This window comes from Amblyraja radiata, chromosome 34 (assembly GCF_010909765.2).
Source record: "Amblyraja radiata isolate CabotCenter1 chromosome 34, sAmbRad1.1.pri, whole genome shotgun sequence".
In the NCBI taxonomy this organism is placed as follows: domain Eukaryota; kingdom Metazoa; phylum Chordata; class Chondrichthyes; order Rajiformes; family Rajidae; genus Amblyraja; species Amblyraja radiata.
In genome coordinates this window covers 19,158,884-19,174,797 of record NC_045989.1, presented here as the reverse complement: position 1 = coordinate 19,174,797, position 15,914 = coordinate 19,158,884, and the positions used below count along the sequence as shown (strand labels likewise).

At 44.1% G+C, this 15,914-nt stretch overlaps 1 long non-coding RNA gene across 2 annotated transcripts in view; it reads left to right on the top strand.

Annotated features, from left to right (window-relative positions):
* LOC116991591 overlaps positions 1–15,914 on the top strand; it is a 37,522-nt gene that overhangs the window by 2,243 nt on the left and 19,365 nt on the right. For both annotated transcript variants that reach the window (XR_004416831.1, XR_004416832.1), the window contains exon 2: positions 7,746–7,880. This is a non-coding gene — a long non-coding RNA (uncharacterized LOC116991591). The remainder of the gene's footprint in view (positions 1–7,745; positions 7,881–15,914) is intronic.

Below are 15,914 nucleotides of genomic sequence, written 5' to 3'. Positions count from 1 at the left end.
AGTTCAGCACTGCTCTCTGGTTGTTGAACTACCTGCTGCCCGCACTGGGCCTGCTCCACCTCGAAGGCCGTTTCACTTCACACACTCGCCCTTACGTCCGCTTGTGGTTTCCCCACATCGTGCACAAGAGGCACGTTGTCCACACCTGTCCTATTCCCCGATTACTGGCCCAGACGAGGACTCTGCCTGCTGCCCAGCAATCGCCGTCCCCCACCAATGGCTCAGTGGAGATGCAGGAGTTGATCCTTGACCTCCCCCCCACTACGCTCGCTCGATGGGGCAACTGGACCGATGTGGAGGAACCTCCACTGAACTCACGCCCCAGAGGAGGGGAGGGAATGTTCACATCCATGCCCTTCACCAGGGTGCAAGTGTCAGCATTACATAAGGGACGTCACCAGCAGAATAGCGGTCCCACCAAACAAAGTCCGAACTAAAAGCAAGTAAAATATAGATACATAGAACAGTACAGGCCCTTTGGCCCACAACACCACAATGCTGTCTCAAGATAAGACCATCTCTTATCTACCTGCATATAATCCATCCCTCCATTCCCTGCATATCCATCTGCCTATCCAAAAGCCTCTTAAATGCCACAATAGTATCTGCTTCCACCAACGCCCAAGGCAGCATGTTCCAGGCACCCACTACCCTCAGTGTATAAAAACCTGCCCTGCACATCTCCTTTAAACTTTGCTTCTCTCACCTTAAAGGGCCTGTCCCACTGTACGAGCTAATTCAAGATCTCTCCCGAGTTAAAAAAAAATCAAACTCGTGGTAAGCACGTAGAATGTACGTAGCTGGTACGTCGGAGCTCAGGGACGTCCATTAGCGGCTGGTAACGCTAACGGCAGGCACTCGGGAAACGCGGTAAGCTCGGGAAGACTCGTGAAGATTTTCCAACATGTTGAAAAATGTCCACGAGAGCCCCGAGTACCTACGAGCGGCCATTACCGTAATTCTCCGAGTTTGAATCAGGGGAAACTCGGGAGAACTCTTGAATTAGCTCGTACAGTGGGACAGCCCCTTAAAGCAAATGCACTCCAGTATCTGATACTTTCCCACTGGGGGAAAAAGGATCTTAGTGTCTACACCATCCGTGCCTTTGATAAGCAAATGAGCAAAAAAAAATGCTCAGTTTAAAATCATCTAGTATCCTATGTTTATTAATTTTTTTTAGTTTAGTGATACAGCGCGGAAACAGGCCCTTTCGTCCCACCGGGTCCGCGCCGACCAGCGATCCCCGCACATTAACACCATCCTATACCCACTATGGACAATGTTTACATTTACCAAGCCAATTAACCTACAATCCTGTACATCTTTACGTGTGGGAGGAAACCGAAGATCTCGGAGAAATCCCACGCAGGTCACGGGGAGAACGTACAAACTCCGTACAGACAGCACCCGTAATCGGGATGGAACCCGGGTGTCCGGTGCTGCATTCGCTGTAAGGCAGCAACTCTACCGCTGCGCCACCGTGCTGTTGAACACTAATGCAATACCCGGACATTCAATTGCATTGTCAGTGCAGAGAAACCCATCCATTGTTAGGGTCGATTCTTTCCCTGTTGGCGTTTAAGTCATTAAAAATGGAAAGCATTTGAAGTTGTAGAGCAAAATCACTTCTTAAACCATGCTTGTGTTTAAAGTAACGGAGATATTGCTTCAAGCCAAGTCAGAAGCCCCCAGCTGGTCAATACATGCCAAGGAAGGATTTTTCTTTCTGTTGCCAATCCCACCTCACGTCATACCATATGCGTCACATCCTCCAGAGGATGAAATGAAAAGTTGTGCAAGTGTTCGGCTCTTTCAGTTGCCGAGTTTTTTCAGTCAGTAATCTCTTGTCCCTCGATAAGACACAAAAAACTGGAGTTGCTCCAGAGATGCCGTCTGACCCGCCGAGTTACTCCAGCTTAATGTGTCTATTTTCAGTTTAAACCAGCATCTGCAGTTCCTTCCCACACATCTCTTGCCCCTAATTGTTTTTTGGACATTACTTTAGAATTCAGAGAGAGAGCGCGGAAACAGGCCCTTTGGCCCAACAGCGATCACCCCGTACACTAGCACTATCCCACGATACATTAGGAGCAATTTACAATTTTACAGAACCAATTAATCTACAAACCTGTAGGTCCTTGGAGTGTGGGAGGAAACCGGAGCACCCAGAGAAAACCCACGCGGTCACAGGGAGAACGTAAAAACCCTGTACATACAACGCCCACAGTCAGGATTGAGCCCGGCTTTCTGGCACCGTAAGGCAGCAACATAGACATAGAAAATAGGTGCAGGAGGAGGCCATTTGGCCCTTCGAGCCAGCACCGCCATTCATTGCAATCATGGCTGATCGTCCCCAATCAATAGCCCGTGCCTGCCTTCTCCCCATATTCCTTGATTCCACTAGCCCCTAGAGCTCTATCTAACTCTCTCTTAAATCCATCCAGTGATTTGGCCACCACTGCCCTCTGTGGCAGGAAATTCCACAAATTCACAACTCTCTGGGTGAAAAAGTTTTTTCTCACCTCAGTCTTAAATGGCCTCCCCTTTATTCTAAGACTATGGCCCCTGGTTCTGGACTCGCCCAATCTACCGCTGCGCCACTGTTCCTCCCTTACAGAAGCCAATTAGCCTGCAAATTTGTACGTCTTTGGAGTGTGGGAGGAAACCGGATCACCTCTCTAGTTGGTGGCTTAGTGTCCATTTGTCCTCGGATGGAGCAGAATACGGAAAGGGATAAACAGCGTTTCTGCATGTTAAATGTGTTAATGAAATCAGAATAAATTTTCTTGAGATTCGACCTTTCAGACTCACACCCACTTAGCACTTCCCCACAAATTATTTAAGCATGAAAGTCACCGAGTAGATGATAGAACAGAGCCAGTGCACATCACACAGTAATGCTTTCAAGTTAATTGCCATCTGCCTTGTGCCCCCAGTATCATAACTTCCTATCAGTGTTATGTCATGTAGTCCGACTATTTCATGCTACTCAGTTCCAGTGGCAACCCTTCAAGTAATACTCCAAAAATAAACACAAAATGCTGGAGTAACTCAGCAGGACAGGAAGGCAGCATCTCTGGAGAGCAGGAATGGGTGACGTTACAGGTCGAGACTTCTTCAGTCAGAAGAAGAGTCTCGACTCGAAACTTCACCCATTCCTTCGGTCTTATCTTCGGTTTAAACCAGCATCTGCAGATCCTTTCTACACAATTAATACTCCATTGGCTCCTTCTCTTGAAAGCTACTCAGACATTCAGTGTTATTACTCTGACAGCTCTGCGAGATACAGATTTAGCTAACAGGACCTTGAAGACTGGGTAATAATTGTTTGCAAGAATTGCATTGTTCACTTTTCGGTACATCAGACAACTAAACCCTCTTGACAACAATACTTACCTCTAGTACATTGGTTGAAATCAGTGAGTTTGAACATTTAAACTTTTACAAACTAAACACTAGGAAATAACATGAAACATAGTACCTTGTTGAATGATTCACAATTATTATCTAAACACTAGTCTGGCCCTAAAACACTTCTTCACATTCGTGTAGGATGCCATTTCCTTAAATATCTGAAAACTGACAACTATTAACATACCATTAATTTTCATTTAATATTTCAGATTCTACCTGCCTATGAATAGGAAGGTTTGGAAGGATATATGCGAACGATGGGGCTTGTTTAGACAGGCATCTTTTGCAGCAGGGATGAGATGGGCCGAAAGACCTGTTTCTGTGCCATATGAGCATACAACAGGTATATGGGGAGATGGTTCATCTGAAACTAGAAACACATGGAAATGTAGAGCCAGATGCCAGGGAATCCTTCCAAATCCGTGGGCTATCTATGTGTATTGTGCTTGGAGACCTTTAGGGTGGCATGGTGGCACAGCAGTAGAGTTGCTGCCTTACAGTGCCAGTGACCTGAGTGTATTGACCAAGGGTGTATTGACCAAGACTGGGGATGAGAATGGGGTTGAGATTGAAAAATAGATCAGCCATGATTGAATGAGAGTCTAGGCTTGATAGGCCGAATGGCCTAATGCTGCTCCAAGAACTTATGAACAAACAGCGGGAAAATCGGCAGCACCTGCTAAATGCAGAACGGTTTCACGCTTTTGACTGATGATGTTTTGACAGAACTGGTGAGGTTTGCAAGCGTCTCTGTTTCCACCGGGTTTTTCTTCTACATTTAAGTGGAACGGAAGGGAAGCGGCTCTCAGCTCCTTGCAGTGGCCCAGGATGGGACCTCTGGGGCCGTGCGTAGGCCCAGCCTCCGACTGTGGAGACAGTGGAAGCAGCGGAGGTGCAGTGTTGTGCTCCACGCAGCATCACAAACCGAGACAACGTGAGGTTTAATAAAATTAAGCAGCCTTTAAGTTTAATTATGCTGACTCGGCAGCGTAATCTAACAATGCTCATTATAGCACGTGCAAAATTAACTGATGGTTAATTAAGGGGAAATTCTAGCTGATTAAGCCAGCCAGGCAGAACCAACTGAATCTGGCCTCAGGTTCGAATGCAGTTTCTCTTCATCTAATGACACAGTGGAAACTTTTGTAATTAGAGTCACAGAGTCATACAGCATGGAAACAGGCCAACTTGCCCACACTGGCCCACATGTCCCATCTACATTAGTCCCACCTGTCTGTGTTTTGGTCCATATCCCTCTAAACCCATCCTATTCATGTACCTGTCCAAATATTTCTTAAACGTCACGATAGTTCCTGCCTCGACTACCTCCTCTCGCAGCTTGTTCCATACACCCACCACCCTTTGTGTGAACAAATTACCCCTCAGGTTCCTATTAAATCTTTCCCCCTCAACTTAAACCCATGTCCTCAGGTTCTCGATTCCAAATTCTACAAGGACCACATCAACTAGCCATATAACTCTACAGTAAGGAGGAGCCATCTTGGGGAACGGCTGCTAACCAGCAGCCGTCCGTTTAATTCATTTTTTTTTCAGTTTTTAATTAGTTTTGTTCATCGTTTTTTCGGAGAAATTGACTTCTTATTGTGGGGGGAAGGAGGTAACCTTACTTCTAGGTCCCTACCTGGTCGGTGAGGCAGCTTTTTCTCTGGGCTACCCGTTCTCGTGGCCTACCAGCGGGCTTGGAGCGCCATTTCCTGGTGGGGACCGCCCAGTACCTCGGCTTCGGTGGCAGCACAGCGCTGGAGCGCCATCGTGGAGCGGAGCGGGCGATGCCTTGCCTGGGTCGCCGCGCTGGATCGACGCGCTGGAGCTCCGGTGAGCTGGACCGCCGAGAGCAACACCTCCGGGCTGCGGGTCTGCGGAGCGGAGCGGGCGGCGCCGACATTAACATCGGGAGCCTGGGAACTCCAACTTCGGAAGCCGACAATCCCCTGCTAGGAAGCGGCCGTTCCAGGTGGCCCAGCCGCTGTGAGGACTCTCCCGACGCCGGGGCAAGATCACCCGGCTAGAAGGGCCAGGAACATCGGGCCTCCGTTGAGGCAACAGCGGTGGCCTTAATAGGCCTGACTTTTGGGAGAACTGGGGTTGGGGACTGGACTTTTGTGCCTTCCCCCACTGTGGTAACCACTGTGGGGGGATGATTTTTCTGTGTGTAAGGTACTTTGTTAGTCTGTGTCCAAGATGGCTGTCGGAAGAGAGAGTGGACGCTGGCGCGCTTTAGCTGCCGCTGCTCTCTCTTCACATTGTGTTTTTTGATTTTTTGATTTTGTGTCTTTAGAGCGATTTCTATCTTTAATTTGTGTATTGATGATGTCCTTATTATTTATTTTTCTCCGACTATATGGTTTTTTTTTCTCTTCTGTTTAATCTTTGTAAGGTGACCTTGAGATTTGAAAGGCGCCCGAAAATAAAATGTATTATTATTATTATTATTATTATTATTATTACAGCTACAAGTGACAGACTGCGAATCATAGTCATATACAGCACAGAATCAGGACTTCAAGTTCAAGTTCAAGTGAGTTTATTGTCATGTGTCCCTGTATAGGACAATGAAATTCTTGCTTTGCTTAAGCACACAGAAAATAGTAGGCATTTACTACAAAACAGATAAATGTGTCCATATACCATGATATAAATATATACACACATGAATAAATAAACTGGTAGTGCAAATAACAGAAAGTGGTTGCTAATAATCAGAGTTTTGTCCGAGCCAGGTTTAATAGCCTGATGGCTGAGGTGTCCATGTTGACCAAGAGGCCCCATCCAAACTAGTCCCACTTGCCCACATTTGGCCAATATCCCTGTAAACCTTTCCTATCCATGCATTTGTCCAAATAACAGCGCGGAAACAGGCCCTGTGGCCCACCGAGTCCGCACTGACCAGCGATCCCCACACATTAACACTATTCAACATACTAGGGACAATTTACATTTATATCAAGATCTTTACAGTGTAGGAGGAAACTGATGATCTCAGAGAAAACCCACGCTGTCACGGGGAGAACGTACAAACTCCGTACAAGCGGCACCCGTAGCCGGGATCGAACCCGGGTCTCCGGCGCTTCAAGCGGCGTAAGGCAGCAACTCTACCGCTGCACCGCCGTGCCACAACGTTATAAAAAGACCCGTTTTACAATTCTAAAGCAAGAATTACACCATATTTTTGCCAGCGAGATCTTGCCTGAATTGAAAGCCACTGTTGCTCCTCAGAGAGAATTCAAAGGCTGGTTCTAATGCATCATTTTCACATTATACAAAATAACATTACTCAGTGAAGGAAGCTGAAATCAATAGACAATTCATTTTGTGGATCCGGTTTGTTCAGCCACTATCTTCATGAGAAAATTACCTCTATCACATTCAGACTATCTGCCCACTGGCCATGTATCCATTTCGTCTGACTGACTGAATGTATGTTAGAATCGTTTTTTTGCATCCTTTGTATAACACTTTGACAAATTGGTTTCAGGCCTGAACGCCTTTGGTACCATCTTTAATGTGAGCATTGATACTGTGTAAAACATGAGAACAGAACATCAGAGGGAACATAAGCTGGCGCAGGCCATTCTGGCCCTCCCTCTCTGCTCTCCCATTCAACCAGCTCTTTCAGTCAGAACCACTTCCCTGCACGAACCCCATCATTTTCCATTCCCTTATTATCTTGGTCTTGAATATACTCAGAAAATGAACTTCCAAATCGGGCAGATAATTCCAAAAGTTCACTTCTCCAGGGGAAGGGGGTTGGGATAAAGAAATGTCTCCTCATTTCCACCTCAAATTCATGTTCCCTGCCTGTAAACCGTGATAGGAGGCTGGGTAGATGATGGTGAATCTGTGGAATTCATTGCCACAGAAGGCTGTGGAGACCATGTCAATGGATACTTTTAAGGCAAAGATAGATAGATTCTTGATTAGTACAGGTGTCAGAGGTTATGGGAAGAAGGCAGGAGAATGGGGTTAGGAGGGAGAGATAGATCAGTCACGATTGAAGGGCGGAGCAGACTTGATGGGCCGAAGGGCCTAATTCTGCCCCCTCTCACTTATAACCTTATGAAGTAGGGTTCCGACCCAAAACGTCACCTGTTCCTTTGCCCCAGAGATGCTGCCTGACCCGCTGAGTTGCTCAAGCGATGTGTCCATCTTCGGTATAAACCAGCATCTGCAGTTCCTTCCTACACACCTGTAATCAGATTGCAGACTCCCTCACCTGAGCCAGCATCATGTCCAGCATTGATTTTCAAGGTTTAATCTTACAGGGTTAACTTCACTTGCAAAACCTAACTCCCTTTACTCTTTCTCCACAGCCAGTTACATCTTCCTGCACCCAAATACCAATCCAGTTCTATTCCATTCCACTGTGGCCCATTCTTAGTCACGTGTGTGACCAACAAGAGGATAAATTGTGGACTACAACTCTTCTAATTCTGAAAGCACCACAGGTATATTGTTTTGCACTGTATATATGATTCATACTTTTCCCCGTTTATCAAGTGAAAATGTTATATATTATGCCGACAATGTTTGTTTTTTTACGGTCAGTGGTCAAATGCGGCTGGTCACGTGTGTGACACCACACGGCAGCGCTTTACAAACTCTGCGAATTAAAAAAAACTAGAATGTTCATTTCTTCAGCAGACATGCATTATAGTTCTGTCGGTAGGAGAACGGAGCAATGATTGAGATTAATCTCCCTCTCAATAATTTTTTTAATGTATTACCTCATGCGATGACGTCCGGTCACGTGTGTGACGTTTTCGGTTCACTTTCCAAAGAATGGGCCTTGTGTGGAAATGTCCCATGCACTAATAAATAACCTTCAATTAAAAAAAAAAAAAAAAAGAATTTGTTTAAAACTTCCTCTCTGTGTTCAACCCCATTGCTTTATTCATTGCGCCAAGCCAATTCATAACTCTGAAAGGTTCATTACAGGCCCTCTCAATCTTCTCTGCTCTAATATGGAACAAAATTATTTTTCCAGCCTTGCTTCATAATTATTGGCCATTGTTCCCAGCATCATTCTGGCAAATCCTTTATGGCACTAACATTCATTCTATGGATGATCAGAACTGGAGTCTAACTGGTCTTGTGCAAATTCATCATCTGCTCTATGAGTTTTCATCCGAAGCCTGATGTAATGCCTAGAATGTAAATTTGCCTTTTAATGCTTCTCTTCCACTCTGTGAATCTTAAGTATCCATACAATTGAGACAGCAGCAATGAATCTTTTTTCCCTTCGAGAATCTCACCACCCAAGGTGTACCTTCTTTCTCTATTCCTTTTCAACAATAAACTTTCTCATATTTTTCCTCCTTTCTCTGACACTGCAGCCAAGCTGTGCCCTCGTACACATGCTGACTAGTTTTAGGTTTGGAGATACAGTGCTTAAACAGGCCCTTCGGCCCACCGAGTCCTCACTGACCCACGATCACTCGTACACGAGTTCTACCCTACACACCCTCCATGGGACAACTTACAATTCACAGGGGCCAATTAACCTACAAGCCCGCACATCTTTGGAGTGTGGGAAGAAACCGGAGCACCTGGAGAAAACCCACGCAGTTACGGGGAGAACATACAGACAGCGCCCGTAGTCAGAATTGGACCTGGGTCACTGGCGCTGTGAGGCAGTAACTCTACCGCTGCGCCACCCTCACTGTGGAATGACTATATGGACCAGTATAGACAGGTCAAGCACGTCAGTGAGGCTGGGCCAAACTTCTCAAGGGGATTCCCACTACTTCCATTTTACTTCCTTTTTCCTAATTTCCCCGCAATTTCTTTCTGCAATTATTTATCCAGTCCCCTTTCTACTGAATCAGCATCCATTGATGCCCCCAACCCCAACCATGCAGGGAGTGCATGTAGATTCCAAGCATTCTTTGTTGGAGAAAAGCATTCAGATTCATAGAGTTGTATAGTCATACAACACAGAGTCAGGCCCTTCAGCCCAACCCAACCATACAGACCAAGATGCCCTATCTCAGCTAGTTCCACGTACCAGCATTTGACCCATATTCTTCTAAAGCCACTGTCCTACTTTCACGACCTAATTCACGACCTTTTTTATTCGTGAACATTTTTCATCATGCTAGAAAAAACACCCTGACCTACTTGATGCCACGAGTACCTATTACTAGCATTTCGGCCTGCTACGCCCTACCTACGACCTCCTATGACATCCTACGACCTCGTGACGACCATGCTGCGCGAGTATGAGTCAAGGGCAAACTCGGCAGAGGTCGTGAATTAGGTTGTGAAAGTGGGACAGGCCCTTAAACCTTTCCTCTCCATGTACCTGGGTCAATATGCTTTAAATGCTGGTATTGTACGCCTCAACTACCTCCTCTGGCAGCTCATTCCATATGCCCCCCACCCTATGAGTGAACAAGATACAATACAACAATACAATACAATTCAATTTATTGTCATTTGGACCCCTTGAGGTCCAAACGAAATGTCGTTTCTGCAGCCATACATTACAAACAAATAGACCCAAGACACAACATAATTTACATAAACATCCATCACATTGCTGTGATGGAAGGCCAAAAAAACTTATCTCTCCACTGCACTCTCCCCCCCGATGTCAGAGTCAAAGTCAAAGCCCCCGGCGGGCGATGGCGAATTGTCGCAGCCCCAACGACAACGGAGACCCGACAAAGAAAAGGTCGGGTCTCCCGTGCAGGGAGAGATTTAAAAGTTACCCCCTCCCCCCCCACACCACCCCACCCCCCCCCCCCCCCCCCCCCACACACATACCCCAACAAAAATAACAAAAACTACATAAAAACATAAGACATAAAAATAATAAAAACGCAGACGGACTGCAGAGGCCGCTGCTGACGAAAGTCGCGCCGCCCACCGATGCCCCTTCAGGTTCCTATTAAATTATTCCCCTCTCACCTGAAACCTATGCCCTCTGGTACCAGATTCTCCCACCCTGGGTAAAAGACTGTGCATTCACCTTCACCCCATCTATTCCCCTCATGATTTTATACACCTCTATAAGATCACCTCCTCAGCCTCCTGTTCCCATTTCTTCACTTATGCTCTCTAGTTCACCTTGTTAATGCTCTGGAAAGAGAGGAGAAAAATAGAACCTACCTATCTGAACTGTAAATATTACAGATAGGTCACCTTCTTTGCCCTAATCTTGTATTTACAACACAGGAGGAGGCTATTCAGCCCATCGACTCCATGATGGCTCCCAGGAGAGCAATCCTACCAGTCCCTTCCCCCCTCTCTTTATTTTCCTGTTCCACTGCACTTGGTCCATCAACTCCCCTTTGGTTCTTGTCACCATTAGTTTAGCCTGAAAGCCAAAGTCTACTCGCCAATTAACCTGACACCAACCTGACATTAAGCTCACACAAAATCCTGGAGTAACCTAGCGGGTCAGGCAGCATCTCTGGAGAAAAGGAATAGGTGACGTTTCGGGTCAAGACCCTTCTTGAAACCCTTGTCTGAAGAAGGGTCTCGACCCGAAACATCACCTATTCATTTTCTCCAGAGGTGCTGCATGACCCGCTGAGTTACTCCAGGATTTTGTGCTCATCTTCGGTGTAAACCAGCATCTGCAGTTCCTTCCTATACACCAAGTGTTTGGGACGTGGGAGGAAACATAGGTGTGTGCATGGAGAGAATGTGCTAACTATACACAGACAGCCGTTCCAGGTTAGAAGTGAACCCAATTCCCTGGACTATGGGCAACATGAACTATGGCACAACTTTGGTGCCTTAAGGAGTCCATCCATATCATCTCCAACCCATCAACCCAACCTTGACATGAATATAGTCAGAACTGATCTAGAGTTCCTTCTCGACCCTTTCAAAAGCTTCATTAAATATGGTTGTCAGAAATGGATGCAATATTCCAGAGGGGCTTAAATGATGATTTTATAAATGATTTTATATGGCATCCTGGGTTTTGTACTTTGTGCCTCTATTTATAAAGTCCAGTATTCTATATGTTTTCTTAATTGTTTTGCTAAACTTGTCCCAACACCTTCAAAGATTTCTACACAAACACGCACGTACTTTTTGTTCACGTTTGTAACTGCACCATTCACCAGGTGTTGCCTCTCCTCTTTCTTTCCACCAAATGTATCATCTGGCACGTTGCTGCATCAGATTTCATCGGCTTTGTAGCAAACCATTTCGTTGGATGTTGTTCAGGTCCATTCATGTCTCCTTCACCATATACAACACTTCCAACATCTGTGTTATCCACAAATTCCACGATTGTGTCCTCCAACTGACTGACGAATATCAGAAAATAACAGCAGTGCCGTTAATTGAGGCTGGGACCACGCGCTGATGCAACCCGGTAGTAATGCTTTCTACAGGGCATCTGTAGTAGTTGGTGAGAGGTGTTAGAGAGATGCCAAACTTCTTTAGTTCTCTGAGGAACTAGAGGCGTTGGTGTGCTGTTTTGGTCATAGCTTCAATGTGGATGGGCCAGAATAAATTGTCAATGATATTTAAACTTGAAGCTCTCAACTATTTCCACTTCAACACCACTAATGCAGACTTTATTTGTTTGTTGTGTGTGCGTGTATAGACACACATACATACACACACGTATACATAGACACATACATATACATACACACACATATATATACAGATATATACACACATACATACATATATATACATATATACACATATATATATATATATATATATATATATATATACACACACACACACATAGACACATATATAGACACATACACATATAGACACAAGCACACACACACATATATATATATACACACACACACGCACAAGAGCCTCCTAAACGAGAAAAAGGAGGCTTTCAAGGTTGGTGATCGGGAAAAAATCAAGAGGGTACAGCACCACTTGAAAAGGAGTATGAAGCAGGCAAAAGGGGACTATAAAAGGAAGCTGGAGAAGAAACTGCAGTACAACAACATCAAAGAGGTGTGGAGAGGAATGAAGACCATCACTGGCTTCAAGGAGAAGAGAAGCCAGCCGTCAGGAGACGTGGACAAGGCCAATGAGTTTAACCTGTTCTATAACAGGTTTGATCTGGTATCCCCTCCCACCTCTACAGGTGCAGCCTCTCCCCCACCATCACCTCCACGAGGCAGCCCCCCCAACACCACAGCTGCAGCACCTCCTATGCCGGCATCTCCTCAACTGTTCTTCACGGCGGACGAGGTGAGAGCTGAGCTGAGGAGGTTGCGCCCTGGTAAAGCAGCTGGCCCTGATGGTGTATGTCCCTTGGCTACTAAAAGACTGTGCGGCTCAGCTGGCAGAGCCGCTCCAGACCATTTTCAACCTGAGCCTCCAGTCAGGGAGGGTACCAGGTCTGTGGGAAACATCATGTCTCGTGCCGGTTCCCAAAGCAGGGCGGCCGACCGAGATCAACGACTACAGACCGGTGGCCCTTACATCCCATATCATGAAAACAATGGAGCGGCTACTCATTCGTCTCCTGAGACCACAAGTCCAGCACGCACTCAACCCACTACAGTTTGCATACCAGGAGAACATTGGGGTGGATGACGCAGTCCTCTACATGCTGCACCGGATCTACTCCTTTTTGGACAAACCCGGTGGCTATGTGAGGATTATGTTCTTCGACTTCTCAAGTGCGTTCAACACCATCCAACCCCTGATTCTGAATGACAAGCTTAAGAAGATGGGGGTGGATTCCACATTTATCTCCTGGATATACGACTACCTGACGGGTCGACCACAGTTTGTCAAGCTGGGGGACAGTGTCTCTGGCACAGTGGTGTGCAATGTTGGAGCCCCACAGGGAACGGTTCTGGCCCCGTTCCTCTTCACCCTGTATACAGCAGACTTTAACTATAAGTCTGACACATGCCACGTACAGAAATATTCAGATGATACAGTGATTGTGGCATGTGTAAGGAACGGGCAGGAGGAGGAATACAGGAACTTGACCAGTGCCTTTTGTGCCTGGAGTGAAGAGAACTGTCTCATCCTGAACTCAACTAAGACTAAAGAGATGGTGGTTAACTTTGGCAGGTCCAAGCTCCCCCTTCAGCCGGTCAACGCTGCAGGGGCTGACATTGAGGTGGTGCAGACATATAAATACCTTGGAGTGCACCTTGATAACAAACTACTGGTCTGTCAACTCTGACTCCCTCTACAAAAAAGGCCAGAGCAGACTCTTTTTCCTCAGAAGGCTCAAATCCTTCAATGTGTGCAATGATATGCTGCACATGTTTTACAACACTGTGGTTGCAAGTGTTATTTTCTACGCTGTTGTCTGCTGAGGCGGCAGAATTAGTGCAAAAAACAACAAGAAGCTGGTCAAACTGGTTAAACGAGCTAGCTCAGTGCTGGAGGGGAGAGTAGACTCTGGGAAGGATGTGCTTGAGAGGCGTATGAGGCACAAGGTGCAGGTCATCCTGAAAAACCCCGGGCATCTCCTCCATGTAATTCTGGAGAGTCAAAAGAGCACTCGGAACAACAACCGGCTCCTCTCCCTGCCCTGTAGAACAGAGCGGTTCAGGAGATCCTTCACCCCTGCAGCCATTAGATTTTATAATTCGGACCGCTAGGCTGTAGGGGGATGCATTTTGCAATTTTTTAATTTTTAATTGTTAATTATTGGTCTTTTTAAGTATTTATTGCTCTCAGGTAGTGTCCACATTGTATTCTATGTATTTAGCAAAGATTTTAGCAAGAAGATTAAGCAAATATATTAGTAAATTGATAAACCCTGATCAAACGGGGTTTATACCTAAAAGATACTCATTTAATAATCTGAGACGTCTGTTTAATATAATGTACTCGCATAAAGTAGAGGAAGAAGATATATCAATTATTTCTTTGGATGCAGAGAAAGCATTTGATCAGGTAGAGTGGCAATACTTATATAAAGTACTACAAAAATTTAATATGGGAGAGAATTTTATAACATGGGTAAAATTATTATATGATAAACCGATGGCAAGAATTTTAACTAATAACATGTTATCTCAAAAATTTCAACTATCAAGGGGTAATAGGCAGGGATGTGCACTATCACCCCTGCTATTTGCCCTTATGATAGAACCCCTGGCTGAAAGTATAAGAATTCATCCGAATATTCAGGGCTATAATACCAGAGACTCAAAGAATAAAATCTCATTATATGCAGACGATATACTTTTATATATTACAAAGTCACAAACGAGCATACCAAATTTATTAAACTTAATAGAGGAATTTGGGTCTTTTTCTGGATATAGAATAAACTGGAATAAAAGTGAAATCATGACATTAAAACCTCAAGAACCTACACACTTACTGAAGTTCCCCTTTAAAATCGCAACAGAAAAATTTAAATATTTGGGTATTCAGATTACTAGAAAATATAAAGCATTATTCAATGCTAATTTCATGCCTTTATTAAATAAACTTAATACGTTGATTAAATTTTGGAAAACACTTCCCTTATCATTATTAGGTAGAATAAATGCAATAAAAATGATCTTCCTACCACAATTACTATACCTATTTCAATCTATACCGGTATATATACCAAAATATATATTTTTTAAATTAGACTCTAATATTACTAATTATATTTGGGACTATAGATCACATTGAATCACAAAAAAACACTTATGTAAACCAAAAGAGGTCGGGGGACTTTCACTTCCGAATTTTATGTATTATTACTGGGCAGTGCATATTAAGAATATGATTTATTGGTTGGATAGTTCTACCCAACAGACAGAATGGATAAAAATGGAGAAGGAGGATTGCCATCCTTGTAATATAGGAACGATCCTCTTCTCCCCAAAAAAACTGAATAACACAATATATAAGAAGAACCCAATTATATATGGTACAATAAGAATTTGGAAACAAATAAAATTATCTTTAAAATTAAGAAATTTATCACTGTTAATGCCAATAGCGAATAACCCTTTATTTAAACCATCTCTTATTGATAAGACATATAACCAATGGGAAAGTCTCGGAATTAGAAGGATCGGGGATATGTATGAAATGGGAAACTTACTATCATTCCAACAATTACAATTAAAATTTAAATTGAAAAACAACCAACATTTTAAATATCTTCAGATTTGCGATTTCGTGAAAAAATATATACAAGGATATCAAAAAGTAACTCCTGACTTATTGGAAGAAGCAATGAATATTGAAGCTGACTCACAAAAATTAATATCATATTTATATAATAGCATTCTAAATATAGACCTACCATCGACAGAGGTACTTAGAGAAGAGTGGGAACGGGAACTAATGATAAAAATTACGAAGGTTAAATGGGAAAAATACCTGATATATATTCACAAATGTTCAATTAATGTAAGACATAATTTAATTCAATTTAAAATTGTACATAGATTATATTATTCAAAAACAAGATTGAACAAATTTTATCCAAATATATCCGCCACTTGTGATAAATGTCTAGCCCAAAAGGCAACTATAACACACTCCTTAGTTTCCTGCAT